Here is a 24,417-nt window from a genome sequence, read left to right on the forward strand (position 1 = left end):
ACATGGCTTCTCTTCACATTCCACATGCATGTAGGGTTTCTGTCCAGAGTGAGATGTGATCTGCCTGTGAAAGAATAAAGGACATACGAAGTCTTTTGAATACATAATGCAGTAACATGGATTTACTCTATTAAATTTTTTCTTTGTCAGGTTAATTTAACCATGACTTCTATAAAAATGACCAGCACATTATCAATGCTTGATTTATTAATGATTTTCTATTCATTAATAGGCTTATATTACCACCAATGCAGTTAAACAGTAGGTTTTCTGACTTGTTCAAATTGCCTGAAAATAAAGATTGAAAGAAAACAATCCTTACCAACACAGTTTCCCTATAGCTTTTATCCAAACAGTGATATGCACATATGCAATTTCATAGTATTTTTTTTCATGTCGACTACTTTGAAAAGACTGAATATCTATCTATGTTACATGCAAATATATATATATATATATATATATATATGGTAAAAAAAATTTATAAAAATAAACACATTTAACATTGTACATATTTCTTTGGTTGGTTTTAAAAATCAGATGACATTGTAAGATTTCCTCAAGGACATTGCTCCCTCTGGTGAGTACAATTATCTTAGACTACTCCCAGAATTTTCAATCTGAACTTCAATGTTCTTGTCTTCCCATGTGTTTCCTAAAATGGCAACACAGAACAATCATTATGTATTACTTATTGGCTAGAAAAACTTTGCCACAGTCTACATGCATTTTATGTTGCAATAATTCATCAAAGGATTCCCTTTTCACATTCTACATAAATGACACTGGTTCTCTATTTGACTAAATAAAGAAACATCACTAATACCTATAGAAATCAGGTTTCTGAGGACTTCCAGCATCACATCTCTGTAAAGATTCTTCTGGGATAGATCCAGCAAAGTCCATTCCTCCTGGGTGAAGTTCACAGCCACATCCTCAAAGGTCACTGAGATCTAAAATATCACACAAATCTGTAGTGGAGGCCAGAAGAGATGGATAACCTGGGGAATCTATAATCAACATGCATGATGTTCACATGATTCTCTGGCCCCAAATAAATTCCATGATTTGGTCCATCAAATCTTTAGTGTACTCAATTCCTCATAGCCATTTCAACACTAAAATTGGGCTACTCACAGGCAAACAGTAGAGTATTTTACACCCTTAGTGGTGAGTTCACAGGAAGTAAGGCAGGCTCCGAGGTCACTCTTAACTTCTTTGTTGGTTGACCGCTATTGCATGTCCTAACAACGTCCTGTGCAGTACAGAGCTAATATTAGCATTTAGTATATTACTTACCTTTAGAAAAGAAAGGTGACTGAGTAGGAAATTGCTGGAATAAGAAAACTCAGCATTTGAGACAAATCCTGCAAACCATAATCTAAACACCATGGTATTTACTAATCTTTTTTTTTTTTTTTCTGAAAGTCTATTGTTCCTTCCTTACAGAAGTGCCTATAATCAGCCTTCACGCACACCCTCTGGGCATGTGCTCACTACAGAGCTTCCCTCATAGACAACCTCTCAACCACTTAGTCTCAATGTGTTAAGTGGAGATTAAGCTCATCCAGTGTGATGATTAAACCAAGGGAACACGTATAAGTTTGCAGGTGCTTTACTCCAGACCAAATTCAGTAACAAACAAGTAACAAACAAGTGCAATGATTAATAAACAGAACAATTTGATAATTTCTAATGATTAATGTCAAAGCAAAATGGGGTAGGTAGAACGATGGCATGTATCTTAGAAATAACTCAATGTCCTAAGATGTCACCTTCTCCCAATAGCCTTATAAAGTTTTATAAGACTCTTAAACAGTCTTCTTAATAGACAGCAGAAACTACTTTTCCAAATCTCATAGCAATAATGAACGTCCAACAATTAACAAACACTTCTGAGCAGTAGATGGTTCACTAGCATAATATATACTCATGTGCCACATAGCCATGTTTTGCTCAAGGACATTCTGATCAAGGATGGCTCACATGTGCAATGGTTGTCTGTTGTGAAAGAGATTCCTCATGACTGTAGAGATGCTGGTGCAAACAAATCTAAGGCAGCAGCACTTCCAGGGTGTGGTAAAGCAGTAGGATTGCGGCCCAGAATCCTCACATATCCAACACAGTCTGGGTGTGAAATGGGCCACTCCATGTGTCTGTAAGCATGCTGTGATGTCTACACAGTGATGGAGGAGCCAAAACGATCACCTACCAGAATGTGTCCCTGCAACTTACACACAACCACACTCAAGGACTTAAGACATGTGACATTTAGAGCAGCACAGTATCAGCAGAGGTTAGCAAGAGACCATGAGAAAGCCTTCAGTGGGTTGGCCTTCATGCTGTGGAAAGATGATAAATGACAGCAGGTGTTGTGGAGACAGATCACAATGATGGTCCAGACAAACTGGAATCTAAGGGGCAAAGGCACTGCATCTCTCTATTCTCTGGACAGAAGTATATTTATTATACATTCAAATGTGAAAAAATAAAATACTTTTAGAAACCTGAAAGAAGATGCGACGCGAGACAAATCACCGGAGAAGTTCCACTTTATTACAAAAGGCTGTGGGCTTATATAGATGTAAGGAGAGGTGGCAGGGCTTAGGTAAATGACGGGTCACCCGTTTATTGGTAAGTTCTTCCAGATGTCAGTTCCGGAGCCCACGAAATTAGTTCTTATTGAGGCTAAGGTTTCCTGCTGGCGGGAGTGAGTATTGGGGCTAGCGGGAGACTGAGAGGTAGGAAGAGAAGCACCTCAGGAGCCATGTTGGGTTTTTGGGGGTGTGGCTGCCGTTATACCTTTTCCCAACAAAACCTACAGGAAATTTAATGTAATTTTATTTATGGTGGGGCAAATAAATAAATACCACAGAAATTGAACCCAGGGTTGCTTAATCACTGAGTCACATCCTAAACACATTCGTTATTTTGAAACTGGGTCTCACTAAGTTCCTCAAAGCCTCATAAGTGGCTGAGGATACCTTTTAAACTTGCAATCTTTCTGCCTCAGACTCCCCAGTTCCTGGGATTACAGGCATGAACCACTGCTCCCAGTGCAAATTTACTATTATAGAATAAGCTAAAGAATTCTATAAAAATGATAAGCGGTAAAGAAAAAAGATCAACACCAACATGATACAACAGACAGCATGGAACCATCACAGTCCTATCATAAAATAGAACAGGACAACCTGGAACCATCACGGTACTACCATAAAACAGAACAGAACAGAGAGCCTGGAACTATCATGGCACTGCCATAAAATAGAACAGAATAGAGCCCTGAAAGAAACTCACACAATATAGTCAATTGATCTTTGAAGAAGGAAAGTCATTTACATCCAAGATGACAATGATTCCAGAGAGAGGAGTGCTCCATACCCATGCCTTCCGGAAACAGTGGAAACACAAGCAGGACCATCAGGATAAGAATGCCATCATGCCTGAAAGCCCTGAGAGGTTCTCAACAGCTACATGAAGCAGTCACGAAGAACAGTGGAGAGCCTCAAGCATGGAGTGACCTTCACTCGCCCTTCAGATAGCTCCTCTCTGGGGCAGGTCAGTGACCTGATCTCTCAGTGTGAGACCCTGGTCACTGGCTCAAGGGCACACAGCAGATCTTATCTGAGTTTCTGAGATTTTTTCTATTAAAATAATCACAGAAGTATCTTAATGTCTAACAGGAAAAAAAATAAATAAAAAAGCCTCTCACTCTTCTAAATCAGAAGCAATCACTATGAAAATTTAGTAGGAATTCCTCAAAGTGTTTTAAGTAAACACACAGCCTGCATCTAGCAATAACAGTAAATCATTGTTTATCCACTCAAATGCCACATAAAATCGGGTGGGAGTGAGCCTAGGGAAAATTTCTAAATCACATTTCAAAAATACCCAGGTTCAATAAGCTGAGGCAGAAGGATTGCAATTTCAATGACAGCCTCAGCAACTTAGTGAGGCCCTAAGAAACTTGGCAAAACCTGGTCTCAAAATTAAAAAAAAAAAAATTAAACAAAGAGGGCTGGGGATGTGTACCATGGTTAAGCACCCATGGGTTTACTGCACAGTATCCACCCCCCAAAAAATAAAACCACCTAGGTATAGTGAAAAGGTAGGAAGTGCGTGTAGCCCAGGAGAAATCCTTTCAAAGAGGACCAAGACCCACATGCTCAGCACTGGTTGCTCTCTAGGCTGGGTTCTGCAGAGAGAAGGGAGAGCAGAGTTTTAAGCAGAAGCACCCTGTGTTAAGGCAGAGGCCCCAGCACAACTACCCACAGAAACCAGCACAACTACCCACCGAAACCAGAGGAGCTGAGCTCTTGCTGTTTCTACTGCTCTTTCCTAGCTTGCAGTAGAGGGGAAGAGGGGAAAACGAGAACAGTAGAGGGGAAAAATGTTTTCCCTTCTGTCAGCTCTTAAACTGTGAAAGTTTCCATCCTGTTCTATTATACGGGAATTCAGGGAAATCTGTCAAACTGGCTGAACACGAGATTATTCATTATACATAGCACATACAATACTCTAACAGAATGCATGAAGCCTTCAATAGGAATAGTGCCATGGAAGAAAGGGAGAAACACAATTCCATTCACTTTTCAACAACAAAATATACACAGAGTACTGAAAAACAGGAAAGCCCAACTCATCAACGGAAAATAAATGACTTGAAATTGACCATCCCTAAGAAAGATCAGATTCCAGTATTCCTACAATAAAGGTCTTTCTTTCTTTCTTTTTTAACCAGGAATTGAACACAGGGGTGCTTAACCATTAAGTCACACCCCAAGCCCTTTTTATTTTATATATTTACTTTTATTTTGAAATAGGATCTCTCTAAGTTGTTCAGGGCCTCACTAAGATGCTGAGGCTGACTTTGAACCTCAAACCTTCTGCCTAAACCTCCTGAGCTACTGGAATTACAGGCTTGTGCCACTGGGCCAGTCCTAGGCTAAACATTCAACTAATTGTCTTGAATTTTTAATATGCATTGACCTGAAAGGAAGTCAAAATACACCAGGCAGAGACATACAGAACTGCCCAGGACAATAAAAACCCACTGTTACATTGGGAGACAACACCACAACTCTGTCAGGTCTGAGACCACGCAGCAGAGCAGCAGACAGGAGGGCTTCCCTGGCCATTAGCCAACAGCAAAGCTCAGGGTCACAGCAACACCCCCCAGGACAGGGCCCATTCTGAGCCATAAACCACATCCCTACAAGTGTGCAACACCAGTGAAATCCCAAGCATGCTCAAAGAACATGGGAGTTAAAGCTGAAATCAGATCAGAAGCAGCTGGAAAGCCTCCAGGAAATGGAATGGGAAACACAGGCTCTAAACAGACACAGGAGGAAGAGGTGACTCAAGGGAAAAGTTGACAATTTTGAGCGAAATGAAATGTAAAAGTGCACTGTAGGAAATCAGATGGTGCTTTGGTAGTATTTAAGGCATTTATTGCACATTTCAGAAAAGAAGGGCTAAAAGCAATCATTTACCCTTCTACTTCAGGAAACCATAGAAAGAAGAGCAAGGTAAATGTAAATTAAGCACAGGAAGTAAAAAAGAGACTACTGATGAAACTGCAATCAGGGTCACTGTTAAAGCTTCCCTAGTTTTGACGGTAAATAAAAAATATGTCCTTTGCAATATTTCACTAGGGAAAAAATGAAAATTAATAGACTGTGTCCATTTGAAACATAGTAGGAAGAACGAATATTTGATAAAGCTGTAAAGTGCAGAGGAAGACGGCATTTTAGAATAAATGCAGGAGGCAACAGCAATTTTAAGGCCCTACAGAAATCTTCGGAGGAACTATAGTAGGGGAAAGAAGATGGATTTGTGATCCTACTTCCTCCACATTTGGAAGACTGCATGCAGGCAACCAGCAAGGAAGGGAGGGGACGCCAAGGACTTGAGCCCAGCCCAGCCCAGCCCACGGGTACAGAGGCCCTGGGCCATCCGCCAGCAGAGACTGGTCCGCACGCTCTGCAGCTGAGCTCTGCAGCTGACCTCAGGACCCAGCCCTCTGCCAAGCCGGGGGACCAGAGGACAGAGTCCAGGGTCAACCGCCAGCAGAGACTAGGCAGCATGCTCTGCAGCTGACCTCGGGACACAGCTCTCTGCCCACCGCCAGCCCTGACTCCTCCACGCTCCGCAGCTCACCCGCTGGTGCTGACCCGGTTCCGTCAGTCCCGGCTGCACACTCACCATTTTTGCTTCCGTGGTGACCCGCTGTCCTCTCCAGGCACCGGAGCTTGCCCGAGAACACAGGCTGCTCAGAGTCACAGAAACCTCAGAAGCAGAGGACTCGTTGCCTGGAAAAGCAGAAGCGATGTTGCTGAGGAAGAAAAGCCCGCCAGAACGCGGAAGCCCGCCCTCCCCCGCCGTCGGGCGCACCTGATTGGACAGTTCCATCCGGCGTCCCTGATGGACCGCCTCCAGGCGCGGCATCGTGAGTGACAGCTAATATCACCCAATCACTGGCAGACATAGGCGAGAGGGACAGATCCTTGGCCCCCGCCCTGTTTCAGGCGGGGCCTCTTTGCCGTTCTGGGTACCAATCCCGGAAGGAAGCTTTTGCTGGGAACCTGGCCCAGAAGGTGATCTCTGAGCCTGAGCTGTGGCTCCGGGGAGAGGCTTTCCTAGCACGGGTGAGGTCCTGGATTGTAACCTCACCACGGAAACGAACAGCAATGACAGCAACAGTTCCTGGGGAATCTGAGGCAGGAGGAGCCCAAGTTCACGTCAGCTTCTGCAAACAGTGAGACCCTCTCTTGAATAAAGTAAAAACGGCTGGGGACCCGGCTCAGAGGTCGAGCCCCACTGGGTTTGATCCCTAGGGTGGCAAAGAAGAAGAACGAGGTGTTTACATGCTATCAGCTGGTGTGAGCTCAGGATTTACCAAGACAGTCTCAGAACTTGTGAAACATTGTTTAAAGATATCATATATATCACATGATATCAAAAAATGAGAGCAATTTGACAATTATTTTAATAATTGTCAGCCCCTCCTGGCCTCTGCTCTTTTGAAGAGGCAACCTGAGCTAAGAAAGGAAGCAATTGGGATTCCTGCTTTGGCTCCGTGTCCCATCCCCAGCAGTACGAGACAAAAAAAATAAAAATTAAATTAAAAAGGAAGGAAGGAGACAATCCTCTAGGACAGCAAGTGTGCGGGGGATATAAAATGGGCACCTTGTGCTTAATGTAGATGTTGTACATTCTACTATTAGGGAGTCCTAGGCAGAGACCTGACTCTGGTGATCCCACAGGTCAGGTCAGCTGTTTACTCCAAAACCAAGCAGAAAAGGTCATGATGAAAAGCAGGAAAGGGACGGTGATCAGTGCAGCTACAACAGAAAGACAAGGGAACCATGTCCTTAGACCTGGTTTCAGGGGTGACAAGGACTTTGAGGTTTTATACAAAGGGTGATCATAGGCATGTATGTGTACATGGGGTTTGGTATTATCTGTGGTGTCAGGCATTGATGGGTCTCATAACATGTCTGTGAGCTCATGCTCACTCCCCCTTCACACACATTACTCCATTGCACAGGTCGATTTCACCCAGGCAGACCTTGTCTCAAAATAAAAAATAAAAAGGCCTGGGGATGTACTTAATGGTTTATCACCTCTGGGTTCAATCCCCAGAGTTTAATGAATTGATGTAAACTTTAAAATCCCTCAGTGTGCTGATTTCCAGGGTTATGACCTTAATTGGGATAATGCTTTTCTCTGGGTCTGAGTCTCCTCCATGTTTGAGGTATGGAAGGAAGCGGGGAGACACACACCTTCAGACCTCTCTATGTGCTGGACACCAGAGCTTTCTTGTTCCATCTCCAAAATTATAACCTGAGGTTGTTAGGACTGAGCAGAGGGTCAAACTGTTTGCTCATTGTTCTTGGGGTGACTGTGTGTAATGTTTTAAAAGTATATTACTTATAAACTTTACAAGAAACACTCAGGATTCTATACTTGCTTCGCTTACCTGTGTTAGGATCTGTCAAATGAGGATTTTTTTTAACTACATAATTGAGCAACGTGCCTTAAAGGATGATTAAGAGACACACTGATTTAGACATACCTTGTAGCCACAGAATCAATATTCTGCAAGTTATAATGTAACTAAAGGGTGGTGTTTCATGTAATTCTGGGGCATGAAAATAAACCCAATCTACAATGAAGAAACTTGTTGGTCATCAATGAAAAACAGACCATCAGGGCAAACTCCAATGTCTCAGATTATAAAATCTTCAAATCCAAGATGCAGGAAACTGAAAGTAAATATTCTTATCAATTACCAGACAACAGAAAAGTTTTCAGTTTTGCAAAAAAGGTAATAATTATTTCAGTAATTATCATCAAAAACATTATGACACTGAATCATAATTACATGGCAGTAAATGTAACTGTCAACACAGGTCTCCCTTCAAAATGACTGGCCAGTGGAATCATAAACTTAAAGCAGACAGTGTGTCTAGCACTTGGCACTGCCAGGACTGCTGGCTCCTGTCCTCTGAAATTTAACCTGGACTAAACAAAGGAGAAAGTACCCTAGTTTCTGGGGTATGCATGGTAAATACTAATGTATATAGTGATCTAGTCAGATTTTATTAGTTTGGTCTATATTATTAATTTTTTCCTAAGGCTATTATTTTGTTCAATTAATCAGAATATCTGCTTAGAGCCTACTATTCTATAGACCTTTAGCCAAAAAAAGGGCAGAGACACAGGATTCAATGGGTCCCACCCTGTTCCTCAGGAGCACCTTACTCTGCTTATGTACCCAGGCCTCAGGGGTATCCCTAGAGTGCTTGGGATCCTTTAATAAACCCAGGGTCACCCCAGCTTTCCTTATTGCCCACTGCCCAGTCTCTGCCCTGGGGTCCTCCTCTCAGCTCTCTGCTCAACCAGAGCCTCCCATGTGAGCTCCAGAAGGGGACCTGACCCCATGCCACACCCACTGGCCTCTCACCTGGTCCAGAGCAGAGTCTGAGTCCTCCCCTCCCTACACACTTGCCCTGTGGCCTGAGCTTCCAGAGCCCTCTTGTCTCTGCTGCTGCCCTAATGACCCAGGCAGGCTCCCTCCAGGGCTGATCCTACTCCTCAGTCTGTGCAGAGTGGTCCAGAGCCTGAGGGTTCCCACAGCAGCACCTCCTTGGAGTGGTGCTCAGTGCTGCTGCCCTCTGTCCTTCCTCCCTGCTTTATTTCTCTTTCCCATATAATGGCTGTGTAACCACAGAACATGTTTGAGCTGCTGCTGTATTTTCTGTGTCACCCACTAAATATTAACTCCAAACTGTGGAATCTTGTGTATTTTAACCACTAAAGCAAGTCGATACCCAGCAGCACTGCCACAAAATGGAACGAGTGAGCACAAGACTTGGGGCTGAATGTATCACAAAGATGGTGGTCTAGTGTTTTCTCATTTCCTTTGTGGTTATGGGTTTTTGTCTCCAAGTTTTTAGAAGCAGAGTTGCCTGTGGTCCCATCTGTCCCCTTGCACCTGCTCAGTTCCCAAAAACATGTTTTCACTCCTAATATTTGTCAATTAGAATGTTCTATGAATGTTTTCCATTTTTTATTAGATGTATTTTCAAAATATTATTTGTTCACCACAGTTATATGTAGCAACAGTTGTTTTGTTACTAAGTGTAAATGTGACAAAAAGCTATTAATTATTGTTCTTTCCTCTTCAAAAATCTATAATTCAAAATGACCCAAATTCATAGCTGAGATACAATGCAGTCTCGCTGTTTCTTTAGATGGATGAGTACAAATCTGTAAAGCAGAATATCTCACAGCAAGGCTAGATATGGGAATAAGTCAAATATAAAAATATTACAATGGGCTGGGGATGTGGCTCAAGCGGTAGCGCGCTCGCCTGGAAAGCATGTGCGCCCCGGGTTCGATCCTCAGCACCACATACAAACAAAGATGTTGTGTCCGCTGATAACTAAAAAATAAATATTATATATATATATATATATATATATATATATATATATATATATATTATAATCAGAGTTTATACAAATTTGGGAAAATAGATGAAAGGAAAAGCTTATTTCCAGAAGTGAGATGACCTAAAGAGATAAAGGAGGGGTATTATGAATTGAGTTACAAATATAAATACCATATTTGAGTTGTATTACAAAAATTAAACTAATAAAAACTTGAAACTTTTATCAGCTTAGAAATGTGTGTATCAAAATATTAACAGTGGGAATCAATTTTAAAATATTGGGGTTAACTATAAATAACATTTCCTTAACATTAGACAAAGTAGGATATAGGGGAATTTAGACTACCTGACCCTAGACTACCTGGTTAGCATCTGGGATCTGTTGATTTTAACTAATATGACCTTGAGAAAATAAATCTTTCTGTGCCTCTGTTGTTTTGTCTACAAAATAGTGATATATTGACACTTACCTCTTAAGGTTGCTGTCAGAATTAAATGAATTAATAAGTACAAAGTACTTACATAAAAGTATATAAATACCAATGTCAATGAGAACAAATAGTAAAAAATAAAATTATCTAGAAGGGTAAAGTCACTCATTTTATCTCGTCTTTTTGGTTTCTTAATTTTTTTCTCTTTTTTTGGTGATGAACATCTAATTTTTGTTACTTTCAATCAGACTTTAAATCAGTCAGATTTTAAATTTCTTAATCAGATTAAATTTTTAAATTCAATCAGATTTAAAATCAATTTAACAATAGCTATAATTCTGAAGGAAAAAGAATTTATTATGCTTTACTTATATAATTAATTCTGAAGAGAATAATTAAAAATACAGATAAGCTAAAAATCGTGAATGTACGACAGTAAAGATTGTTTCCTAGTTGAACTGCAAGGTAGCAGTTGATTCACCCTCAGCCTTCACCTTATGGAAACTGAAATACAGGACAAGAAGAGGAAACAAACATGCTTTCTAAGGTCCTTGGGCTTTGACCTGCCTGAAATATGGAATTAGGCATGATCACATGGAGAAGTGTTAGGAGGATACTATAGAACACACAATACCTTCACAGTGTTAGAACAATGCTTTGGATGGTGGCCCACTTCTAAGACCAGCTGAGCAGCTTCTGTTTAGAAGGTGAGCAGCACAGCTCTGGGAGAAGACCCTGGCTTACTCAGCTGCAGCAGTGCCAGTGGGGAGGGGAGAGCAGGCACTAAAGGTGTGGAGGAGGTGAGGTCACTGAGGATGCAGACTCAAGCACACAGGGCACTTCTGCGCCCCACAGGCCATGTCTGTGGTGAACCTGAGTGCTGAGTTGGGGAGCTGGGAAAGCAGGATCCTGGCTTCCTCCGGGGCTGAGCCTGGTGCATAGTCCTAGGAATGTTCCTGCTGGGAGTTGGCAGGCAGGAAGGCTCCAGCTACCTCACTGGGTTTCCTGTGCCTGGTATAGGCTTTGTATTCCAAGTCCATGTATGTGTCCAGGATGTGCTGAGATGGTTACCAGAGAGAACTGGGGCAGAATATACTATCAGATTTTAAAATTCAATTTAACAAAAGCTATGATTTTGAAGGAAAAAGAATTTATTAAAAAAGGCTAATAGAGTCAATTCATTCTTATCCTTCTTTTCTGTTTCTTTTCCTATTTATTACTTGGCTTTAGTTTTTTCAAGGAAATTAAGGCAGAAGGGAATTATGTCAACCCTATTGTGTTGCTATATTGTGGGCATGTACAACTATGTAACAACAAATGTGATTGTTCTCTATATCACACCAATTAAAAATGGAGAAAGAGGGCTGGGGATGTGGCTCAAGTGGTAGCGCGCTCGTCTGGCATGCGTGCGGCCCGGGTTCGATCCTCAGCACCACATACAAACAAAGATGTTGTGTCCGCCAATAACTAAAAAATAAATATTAAAAAATTCTCTCTCTAAAAAAAATGGAGAAAGAGATAGAAACATATAAGCTACTATTACCAATTTGTTTTCTGAATCATACAGATACTTGTATAAAAATTCATTTAACAAAAGCTGTGTAGGATTAACAACTCATTCTAATCAAATAGTACTAACCTTAATTTATTTTATTCTCCTCTTGTTTTGTCATGATTATTACTAAGTTTTTGTATTTATTTTTATTTAAAAAAAATTAAAAGAGTGTACTTTCATGGAGAAAATGAACCAAAGTTCAAATGATTCATTTTGTTGGGGTTGCCTCCCCAAAATCAAGCTGGCCTACTTCTCTTGCTCCTGATCATCTTTGTGTTTGTTCTCGCCTGTTTGGGGAACTCAGGAATGACTGCCCTCATTTTCTTGGACCCCGGCTCCACACGCCCATGTACTTTCTCCTCAGCCAGCTCTCCCTCATGGACCTGATGTACATCTACACCACTGTCCCCAAGATGACATACAACTTCCTGTCTGGCCAGAAGAGCATCTCCTTCCTGGGCTGTGGTGTGCAAAGCTTCTTCTTCCTGTCCATGGCTGGCTCAGAAGGTTTAATCCTGGCCTGCGTGGTCTGACTGCTTTGTGGCCATCTGCTGCCCCTCCACTATCCTACACATATGAGTAAAATGAAGTGTGTGAAGATGATGCTGGGGTCCTGGACAGTGGGCTCCATCAACTCCTTGGCACACACTGTCTATGCCCTTCATCTTCCTTACTGCAGGTCCAGGGCCATCAATCACTTCTTCTCTGATGTTCCCACCATGTTGCCCCTGGCTTGTGGGGAAACCTGGGTCTATGACACATGGCGTTTGTGAGCACAAGCCTGTTTCTCATTGTTCCTTTCCTTGGCATCACTGTGTCCTATGGAGGGGTCTTTTTCCTGGCTTCCATATGTGCTCAAAAGAGGGAAGGAGAAAAGCCTTCACTGTGTGCTACACATTTACCTGTAGTGACATTGTACTGCACACGATTTGTCTACACTTATCTCTGGCCCAGGAGTCTCTGCTCCCCAGCAGAGGATGAGTTTGGCTGTCTTCTACACCATCCTCACCCCCATGCTCAATCCCATCATCTACAGCCTGAGGAACAAGGAGGTGCTGGGGGCCATGGGAAGAGTGTGTGGGATGTTCTCCCCCAGGAAGAAGTGACCATGTCCGTCCCTGCTCCTCTGCATCACTTCAGAGTAGTGCTGACAAACAGAAGGATAATGCTAGCCACCTGTGCAAATTAAATATTCTAGGATGCATTTAAAAGTAAAATTAATGTAAATCTTATGTTGGTTATTATATATATCAACAATCATTATGAATATGTTTATGTTAAAAAATATTATAATGTTAATTTTAGCAATGTTGAAATTAATCATACATTATTTTATATTTTATACAATATGTTACACATGTTACTATAATGCATATAATAATATCTATAATAATATAGACATGTTATCATTTTGAAATATTTGAGAAGATATTATGACTGTTCTTGTCAAGTTTGTTTTCATTTTAATTTCTCAAGGTCTTGTATAAATTCTGACCTTAGAACACATGACAATTTCCACCCTACACTTGTCAAGTGTCCCAGAGAATCGTGGGGCCTGTGTTCATAGAAGCAAAGGGACAGTGAGTGACTTATAGTACTTTCCTTCAGGGCCACATGAAGCTTCTCTTTCAGACAGTTATTTTTGGCCTTTTGGGATAAAGATTTGCATTCTCAACCCTTATAAACAACTGTCTATTTTCTTTTAAATTTTGGGTTTATTTCTTGTAGCGAAATTGAATTTTAAGTATCTTCTAGCAACCACTATTATTTATAAATAATTATTAATCCAATAAATATTTGGGGATGTAATATGTAAAACAGCTCTTTCCTGCAGTGGGGACAGCTGTGACATGTTTCTTTCATTGCCATTTTCAAATTCCTTAATCCATTGCTGTCCACTGTCCTGGGGTTTATATTTTTTAATTTAATTTTTTATCAGTTCTTTTTAGTTCCACATAATATCAGGCTTCATTTTGACATAATTATACAATCATGAACTATAACTGACTATGGATCAGTCCCCAGTGCTTCCTCTTCCCTTTCCCCTCCCTCCCTTATTCTCTTTCCTCTAGTCTCCTCATCTTTCTTGTATTTATTTTTTTTAAATTAGTGCCTTGTGGATATATATATATAAAGGTGACATTCACTGAAGTGTAGTCATGTGTGTAGATAGGAAGGTGTGATCAGATTCATTCCCCCTTTCTTCCTGTACTTCCTCCCTCCCCTACAATACCCTTTCTCTACCCTCCTTATCTCTATCTTCATCAAATTACTCCCCCTTTTCTCTTTCTCTTTTTCCCTTCTGTGGCCTAGCTTCTGCATATCAGGGTATATATCCAATCTTTTGTATTCTGGATCTGGCTTGTTTCATTTAGCATGATCTTCTCCAGTTCCATACCTTTACTGGCAAATGCCGTATTTTCATTAACATTTATGGTTGAATAATATTTCATTGTGCACATATATCACATTTTCTTTATCCATTCATCTGTTGATTGCAATTTAGATTGGTTCCTCAATCAGAATATTGTAAATTATGCTGCTAAAAACATTGATGTGGCTAAATCCTTACAGTGTGCTGATTTGAGATCTTTTGGATACTGAGGGCTGGGAAAGCGGGAGTGATATGGTTTTTCCATTCCTAGTTTTTTGAGGAATCTCCATACTGCTTTCCAGAATGTTGCACTAATATGAAGTCCCACCAAAAATGTATGAGTGTACCTCTTTTCTCACATCCTCACCAATATTTATCATTATGATTTGTATTCTTGATAATTGCCATTGTGACTAAAATAAGATGAAATCTCAAGGTGGGTTTTGGTTTGTATTTCCCTGATATCTAGAAATGTTGAACTTTTTTCATATATTTATTGGCCATTTGTATTTCTTCTTTTAAAAAAATGTCTGTTCAGGTCTTTTCCCCATTTCTTAATTAGATTAATTGTTGTTGGTGGTGGTATTTGGTGTTAAGTTTTTTGAATTCTTCATACTTTCTGGATATTAATCCTTTTTCTGAGGAGCAGGTAGCTAAGATCACCTATTGTGCACTCCCTCTTCATGCACTTAATTGTTTCCTTTGCTGTTCAGAACCTTTAAATTTGATGTCATCTCACTTTACTGATTATTGGTTTTATTTCTTGTACTTACAAGTTTTGTTAGGGAACATAATGCCTGTGGCAGTATGTTGGAGACCTGAGCCTATACAATTTTCTTCCAGTAGCAGGGTTTCTGATCTAATTCCTTAGTCCTGGATCCACTTTGAGTTGACTTTTGTGCAAGGTGAAATATAGGGCTCAAATTTCATTCTTCTATATATGGACATCCTGGTTTTTTAAAACCTTTTTTTTAAAGGGTATCTTTTCTCCAGTATATATTTTTGACACTTTTGCTGAGTATCAGATGATGTATCTATGTGGGTTGGTCTGTGTGACATCTATTCTATTCAATTGGTCTTCATGTCTGCTTCAAGGCTAATACCATGCTGGTTTTATTAATAGAGCTCTGCAGTATAATTTAAGGTCTGGTATTGTGATGTCTCCATTATAGCTGTTCTTGCTTAGGATTGCTTTGTGTGTTATGGGTCACTTATCCTTCCAAAGGAATTTTAGAACTCTCATTCTAGTTGTGTGAATAATGTTATTGCTATTATGATGGGGATTGCATTGAATCTGTATGACACTTTTGTATGGCCATATTGACAATATTAATACCGCCTATTCAGATCATGAGAGGTCTTTTTATATGCTAAGGTCTTCTTTATTTAGTGAAATATAGATCATTTTTTATTATAGAGGTCTTTCACATTCTTCATTTGATTAACTTTCAATTGTTTTTGAGGTTTATTGTGAATGGAATCGTTTTACCAATTTCCTTTTTCAGTGGAGTTATTAATGGAGTACAAGAAAGTGATTGATTTATGGATATTAATCTTGTATCCTGCACTTTACTAAAATTGATTAGCAGCTCTAGCAGTCTTCTGCTGGATTTTTTTAATGTTCTAATTATAGGACCATGCTGTTAACTAGATTTAGAGTTAACTAGATTTCTTCTTTTCCTATTTCTCTTTCCTTTCCTTCTCTTTCCTTTCCTTCTCTTACCTGATGGCTCTGGCTAGAGTTTCAAGAACTATGTTGAATATGAGCGGTGAGTGTGAACTCTCTTGCCTTGTTCCTGTTTTTAGGGGAAATGCTCTCAGTGTTCTCCATTCAGTGTGGAATTGTTCTTGGGTTTGCCATAGATAGCCTTCACAATGCTGAAGCAAGTGGCTTGTATCCCTACATTCTCTAGGGTTTTAAACATGAATGGCTGTTGGACATTGTCATAGGCTTTCTCTGCAGCTATTGGGTAGTCATATGATTCTTGTCCTTAACTTTATTTATGTGGCAACTTACATTTTTTGATGTGTGTATGTTGAACTAATTTTGCATCCTTGGAATAAAACACACTTGGGCTGGGGATGTGGCTCAAGCGGTAGCGCGCTCACCTGGCATGCGTGCGGCCTGGGTTTGATCCTCAGCACCACATACAAACAAAGATGTTGTGTCCGCCAAAAACTAAAAAATAAATATTAAAACACACTCTCTCTCTAAAAAAAATAAAATAAAATAAAACACACTTGTTCACAGTACACTATCTTGTCATAGTGTATTTGAATACAATTTGTTAATATTCCATTAAGAAAGTTTACACCTATATTCATCAATGATATTCACCTGATTTATTTTTTCCTTGGTGTGGCCTTGGTTTGATATCTGGGTGACGTGACTTTATGGAATAAATTTTGCAGTCTTCCCTCCCTTTCTATTTCATGGAATAATTTGAGGAGGATTGGTATTAATTTTTCTTTAAAGGTCTAGTAGAACTTGGTTCTGAGTTTTTGTTAGAAAATCTTTTAATAGTTGCTTCTATTTCATTTCTTTACATGAAGTTTAAGTTTTCTACATCCTCATGTCTTGATCTGGGTAGGTTATATATATCGAGGAATTTCTCAGAATCTTTGAGATTTTCTAATCTATTGGAGTATAAAATTCCAAATAGTTTCTCACAATAGTCTGGATTTCAGTAGTATCTGTGATGATATTTATTTTTCTATCTCTAATGTTGTTAATTTGTTTCTTCTCTTCCTTTATTTAGGTTTGTTTGAACATTTATCAATCTTCTTTCTGTTTTTAAAGAACTAACTCTTGTGTCTTGTTGACTCTTCGTATTGATTTTCTTAGTCTCAATTTAATTGATTTTGTCTATGATTTTAATTATTTCATGACTCCTCTTGATTTTGGTGTTATTTTTTTTCTGTTTCTAGACTTTGAGGTGTAATATTAGATTATTTATTTTTTTAATGTAGGAACTCAGTACTGTAAACTTTCTTCTTAGAACTGCCTTTATATGGTCCCAGACAATTTTATATGTCTCTATTCTTATTTGTTTTTATTTTTTTTATTTCTACCCTGATTTCTTCTGTGACCTATTCCTTAAGCTAAAGTATATTATACAAACTTCAGGTGTTAGAATGGTTTGTTTTTTCATATCATTTTAAAATTATATTCCATTTTGAATATAATTCTTTAAAGGTCTGGTAGAATGCTAGGACTTATCTCTTTTTTTATTGTATTTGCTAAAGTTTGCTTTGTGCCTTAAAATATGATTTGTTTGAGAGAATGTTCCATGTACTGCTGAGAAGTAAGTGATTTTAGTTGTCAATGAATGAAATATTATATAGATGTCTGTTAGGTTCATTTGATTAATAGTATTTTTTTTAGTTCTAAAGAATCTTTGCTCAGTTCATGTCTGAATAACCTGTGTAGTGGTGAGAGGGGGTGTTTTCAAATCACCAAGTATTGCTTTATCATAGTCTACTTGTTTATATTGAGAAGCATTTGTTTTATGTAAGTAGATGAACCACTGTTTGTGTCATAGTGTGTACAATCACTATATCTTTTTGAATGATTCCTATAACCATTATAAAGTGACTTCCTTGTGTCTCATAATTAATTTGACCTGAGGTCTACTTTGTCTGAGATGAGAGTAGGTACCTCTGCTTGTTTTCAGCTATCATTTCCATGTTATATGTTTTCTCATTTTTTTCACCTGAATTTGTTGATGTGTTTGTAACCGTGAGTGTCTTGCAAAAAAACATATTGTTAGATCTTGTTTTGTTTTTAATATAATCTGCCAGTGTAGGTCTTTTCATTGAAGAGTTTAGACCATTTACCTTCAGTGTTATTATAGAGAGATGTTTTTTAGTTCTAATGCATAATTCAAACTTTATTCTTCTTTAATTGACTATTCTTTTGCTACAATTTATTCCCATGCTGGTTTTCATTTTCCACTTTAAAAAATATTTTTATTTGTTGTAATTAGTTATACATGACAGTAGAATGCATTTATGCACTTTGATATATGTAGTCACATATATACATCCAATAATAATGTCATTTTCATTCTACTATCTTTCCTATCCCCACATCCCTCCCCTTCCCTCCCATCACTTCCCTCTACCTAATCTAGGGTAATGCTATTCTTCCCTAGTGCCTCCCCACCCCCACCTTATTGTGAATCAGCGTCCACATATTAGAGAAAATATTTGACCTTTGGTTTTGTGGGATTGGCTTATTTTGCTTAGCATGATATTCTCCAATTCCATCCATTTACTGGCAAATGCCATAATTTTACTCTTCTTTAAAACTGAATAATATTCCATTGAATATATATATATATATATATATATATATATATATATATATATATCACATTTTCTTTATCCATTCATCTATTGAGGGACACCTAGGTTGATTCCATAGTCTAGTTACTGTGAATTGAAATGTTATAAACATTTATGTGGCTGCATCACTATAATATTCTGATTTTAAGTTCTTTGGGTATAAACCAACGAGTGGTATAGCTGGGTCAAATAGTGGTTCCATTCCCAATTTTCTGAGGAATCTCCATCTGCTTTCTATAGTGGTTGCACCAATTTGCAGTCCCACCAGCAATATATGAGTGTATCTTTTTCCTGAAAAAGAACCAAACAGATATCCTGGAAGTATAAAACTCAATAAATCAAATTAAAATTTTGTTGAAAGTATCACCAATAGGTTAGATAACACTGAAGACAGATTCTCAAGCCTGTAAGAGAAAACATATAAATTTGAAAATAAAGTTGACAAAGAAAATGTGTTAAGAGACCAGTACCAAAATGTTCAACACTGAGATAGCATTAAGAGTCCAAATTTGAGAATTATGGAGACTAATGCAAAATACAAACAAAATTATTGCATGAATTTCTCACTGAAATAAGATTTTAAATTTCCAAATCTTAGGAATGAAGTAGAAATCCAAACACAAAAGGCATTTAGAACCCCAAATAGGCAAGATTAAAAAAAAATCCTCTCCAAGACACACTTTGATTAAAATGCCTAATATACAGGACATGAATAGATTTTTTTTAATTGCAAAAAAAAGTAGCAGGTCACTTTTTGAGGTAAGTCAATTAGAATTTCAACTGATTTCCCAGGCCAGAACCTAAAAGCCAAAACCTTTGGAATATTATATACCATGTCCTCAAAGAAAATAGGCACCAACCATCATTACTCCGCCTTATAATGAGAAACTTCCTCCTCCACAGAAGAGGAAGCTCAATCTAATATCAGAGTCTTCAATTTTACTTTGGTTTGAAGAACAGTATTAAATTACATGTACCCTCCAAAGTACATGTATGAAGACACGAATTGGTGTCAACATACTTTATATGCAACCAGAGATATGAAAAATTGTTCTGTATACACGTAAGAAGAATTGTAATGTATTCTTCTGTCATTTAAAAAATTATAAAAAAGACCAGAAGAAAAAATTACATATACCCATACTTTTCCTATTTAAAAAAATCATGTTTATACACCTGTGAAAAGAGTCCAGCTCAGAAACAATGGAAAGAGGAGATAAAGAGATGGGCCCCTTGCAAAAGTGGACGGGTGGATTGGTGCAAGAGCAGGGCCACTTCCAGCACTTTCCAGCCCATGGAAGGGGGCTGGAGTTCAGAGGAGGCTTGCATTACTAGATTTCAGAGAATAAGAACATACTGTGACATGCCAAAGACATAAATGTGAGGTTTTTGTTCCTAAGTTTGAATTTAGATCCATCAGTATGGCTTGTACTCTTCTTCTGTCATTTTCATTATTCCATATGGGTTCTGTTGTCCTCAGAACAGGCAGGAAGTGGGGATTAGCTGGGTTGGAGTTTTGCCTGTAAACACAATAGGTACAACTCTGCATAAGGGGGAGATAGGAGATATCCACAAAAGATGGACAATGGCAATAAAAAATCTGTGTGTTTATAACTGAAATCTGAAGCAATGGAACTCATTTGTTAAGTTTTGTACTTCATTATATTTCCATATAATGGGTCACTGATATGTATGGGTACAATTTCTTTAAGTTATCTTCTGACATCTCCTCCTATGATAAGAGTCTCCACATCACAGATGAGTACCCAAAACAACCTGAAATGTACCATTCTCTGGTTTTCCAATCTGTATTTTAGTAAGATAATAAGAGATTGTCATGTCTCTCCATTCCTACTCCTGAAACAGACACTTTGCAGACATTGGGCATGCATACGTCCAGCTAAGTCATAAAATGTCCCTCCAATGAGTCTTGTTTTAAAGATCTGGCAACAAACTAATGACTTATGAAATTGGCCTAACTCTGTCTCCTAGTCAGGGTGGATCTGGCAGGCTGGACTCCTCTCTCTACACCTAGTCCTTATTTTATCAAAAAACTTCTGAGTCTACTTTCCACTTTAGTCAAATTGCTGACTGCATTATATTTTCATGAACCAACTGTCAACCTCTCCTCAGATAGAGAAGGTATCTTGTTATAGCATAATTTAATTTAGTCAGAAATACCAGCAATTTCCTGTTAGAGTCTGTAAACAAGTCAAAATAACACCTGGCATTTTGCCAGGGGAATGTTAGAGTTCGTAAACAAGTCTGGATGGTGCCTGGCAAAATGCCAGAGTAGTTTGAGAAGTAACAAAAAAAAAAAAAAGAGTAAACAAAAAAAAAAAAAAAAAGAGTAGTTTGAGAAGTAACAAAACCGAGCCATTAAGTGTAGAGATTCCTGATTGGTTGACTGATGTATCTAGTTTATGCTAATTAGATAAGCTGTGTGGAATGTATAAATACTGCTCCTGTCCTGCAATAAACGGCTCCTACTCCTGCTGTATCAACATTCACAAGTTGTTCGTCACCCCCCGGTTATTTTGCTGCAGCCGGACTGCAGCAATTTCCTCTGGAAACTGATCAGACTGTAGAAGGTAATTGTTCCTGCTCTAATGTAACTGTTATCCCCTGAACACTTGTATGTGTTTTCTGCACCTTGTTGATCCTGAGGTCTCTCACTTACAAAACCAGAAGGTTTTGGTGACCATTACTAAATACCTCTTAGAGCTCTCCATTCTGCTTTAGAATAGCTGGGTTCATCCTCCCTGAGACTAATTCTGGGCAGCAGGCCAGAGCAGGTTGGTGGATTTGCTCTAAGTTTGAACTGAGTTCATCTCCAAGTCAGCAGAGTCAGGTGAAATGGCCAAGGCTCCTGTCCCTGTGGGCTTGAACATTGGGGATCAATTAGAGTCAAAGGGAGAACATGTGAGGCTTGGTAGAGGAAGGTTCTGCACACTACCAGGTGCAGCAGCTCATTCTTCTGTCCCCTTTGTAGAACCCAAGTAAGTAAGTGTGTCGTGTCTTACTCTGTTTTCACTTGAACAAGGCAATAGCAAAGGAAGATGTGTGAGCAAAGCAGTAATACAGGGAACACTCACAAGGTGAAGAGCTTTGTGATTTCAGCATCAAGACTTGGTGGAGGTGGGAGCAGTGAGCGCTGAATGTGTTGTGAGGATTCCTTCCTGGTGCCCTTTGGCTTCTCATATCAAGAGAGCTTGGTGAGATGCTGGGGCTGCTGCTCTGTGGCAGGACCAAGATGCTTACCTGGGCAGAGTATGAATATGGCATGGGGTTTAACTATTTTAAAGAATTCAATGGACTTTCAGCTGAGAATGTCATAGTTATGAAATTACTCCTCTCAAAGTACAAACTCAAGGACTTCAGACAAGGTGAGACCAGATGACGTCATTGAACTGAGTTGATTTGGGTTAAGTTAAACTAAGAAAAATATATTGGAGATTGGTTTTCCTATCATGAGAAAACTGTCTCTGTTTCACAATGTAAGGGCTATTTCATAACAATTGGAAAAGATAAGAATAACCCTAAAAAGATCAAATAGTCTCTCTGATATGCAGATGCTAACCCATAATAAGGAGTAAGGGAAGATTAGACAAAGGGGAATGAAGGAAATGGGTGGGGGATAGGAAAAGAAAAGACAGTGGAATGAATCTGACACAACTTTCCTTTGTATATACATGAATATGTCACAGTGAATCCCACCATCATATACATCCTCAAGACTTGGTTTCTGACTAGAAAAAGAGATATTCCAGGCTTGTATGATTCTATCAAAATGGATTCTTCTGTTATGTGTAAGTAAAAAGAACCCATAAACTAAAATAAAAAACTGTGAACATGAGGTAGTATAAACCTGTTAGGATTCTACAAGGTGCTGCTCTTGAGAGGTGCAACCTTAGCTGAGGCAGTGATTACTCTGTTCTGAGTCTTCTCAATGTTTAATGTATGTAAGGAAGAGTGGAGCTGGCACACATTCGGGACACTCTATGTACTAGAGACCCAGAGCTCTTTTATTTCCATCTCCACAGTTTTCATAAGAGAATTTTGACTTTAAGTTAGCTGAAGTCCAAACAATTTTCTTATTGTTCTTGGGCTGGTTGTCCATAATACTTTTTAAATTGGGTAATTGTTGTACCATTGCAAGGTAAACTCAGGGTTCAACACTTGCTATCCTTACATGTATTAAGCCCTGTCTAATGAGGTTTGTTTTTTTTTTTTCCAACCCTGTATATTTGAGCAATGTGCCTTATAGGAAAATCAATGAAAACACTAATCTTAGACCTGTTTTGTAGCCATTGAACAATATTCTCTAAGGTATCATGTAACCAAGAGGGAGCTGTTTCATGGGATATTGATACATGAAATAATGTCCCTTACCCAATTTAGAAAGTTGTTGGCCATCAATGGAAATAGATCCCATGTTTAGCTCCAATGTTCCAGATCCTAAAAGCTTCAAATCTTAGATGTATGGGGACTTGAAAATAACTATGATCATCAATTACTTGGCAAAATTAAAAATTTCAATTTAGAAAAAAATATTGTAGGACTATTATCAACACATTTTTATGGCATCCTAAGCCGCAGAATGCCTGCCTTCAGAATGATTTGCCAAAGGAAGTCATAAACGTACAGCAGACTGTGTGTTCAGGGATTGGCACTGCCAGGGCTGCCGGGCCCTTTCCTCCTCTGAAGTTAAACTTGGACTAAACTGAGGAGTGAAGCAAGTACCCAAAAGTCTATCATGCCCTGATGTGCAGAGTGTGTATGTCAAAGATTGATTTATGAAATTATCTAGTCACATTTTCTTTGTTTGATCTATATTGCTAATTTAACTCTGAGGATCACATTTGGTTTAGTTAATCAGCAGATCTGCTGAGAGCCTATGATGCAATAGCCCCTGAGATGGGGACCAGAGACAGAGGACTCAATGTGTCCCACCCTGTTCCTAAGCAGCACACAGCTGTGCTGATGTGCTCAGGCCTCAGGGGTCCCTGGCATGCTTGGATTCCTTTGCTAAACCCAGGGTAGCCCCAGCTGTCCTCATTGCCCACTGCCCAGTCTCTGCCCTGGGCTCCACCTCTCAGATCTCTCCTCAACCAGAGCCTCCTGTGTGAGCTCCAGAAGGGACCTCACCCGAAGCCACACCCACTGTCCTCTCATCTGGTCCAGAGCAGAGTCTGAGTCCTCCCCTCCCTGCACACTTGCCCTGGGGCCCGAGCTTCCAGAGCCCTCTTGTCCCTGCTGCTGCCCTGATGAACCCCAGGGCTGGTCCTGCTCCTCAGTCTGTGCAGAGTGGTCCAGAGCCTGAGGGCTCCAGCAGCACCTCCTTGGAGAGGTGCTCAGTGCTGCTGCCCTCTGTCCCTCTGTCCTTCCTCCCTGTCCTATGATTCTTTCCCATATGAATGGCTGGGTCACCTCAGAGTATGTGTGAGCTGCTGCTCTATTGTCTGTGTCACCCACTAAGGATTAACTCCAGGTTGTGAAATCTTGTGTATTTGAACTGCTAAAGCAAATCAACCCCAGCAGCACTGCCACAAAACAGAAGCAGTGAGCACATTTTGAAGGGATGAATGCATCTCAGTGCTGGGGACATCGTGGTTTTCTTTCTCTGTAGGCTCAGGAGATTTGTCTCTAGGCCATGCTGGATGCCAGGGACCTGTGATCCTGTCACTTCCTCAGGTGCAGTGATGCTCTACTCCTGTTGGCTTCCTGATGGTGCCTTTTTCACTCTCAT

At 39.5% G+C, this 24,417-nt stretch overlaps 1 pseudogene; it reads left to right on the forward strand.

The window, feature by feature from the left end:
• Positions 1 to 10,675: 10,675 nt before the first annotated feature.
• LOC124093796 (olfactory receptor 2L13-like) lies at positions 10,676 to 13,139 on the forward strand (annotated as a pseudogene).
• Positions 13,140 to 24,417: the final 11,278 nt, after the last annotated feature.

Source organism: Marmota monax, unplaced genomic scaffold, assembly GCF_021218885.2.
Source record: "Marmota monax isolate L192 unplaced genomic scaffold, Marmota_monax_Labrador192_F-V1.1 WCK01_AAM20220418_F8-fsc01019, whole genome shotgun sequence".
NCBI classification, from domain to species: Eukaryota; Metazoa; Chordata; class Mammalia; order Rodentia; family Sciuridae; genus Marmota; species Marmota monax.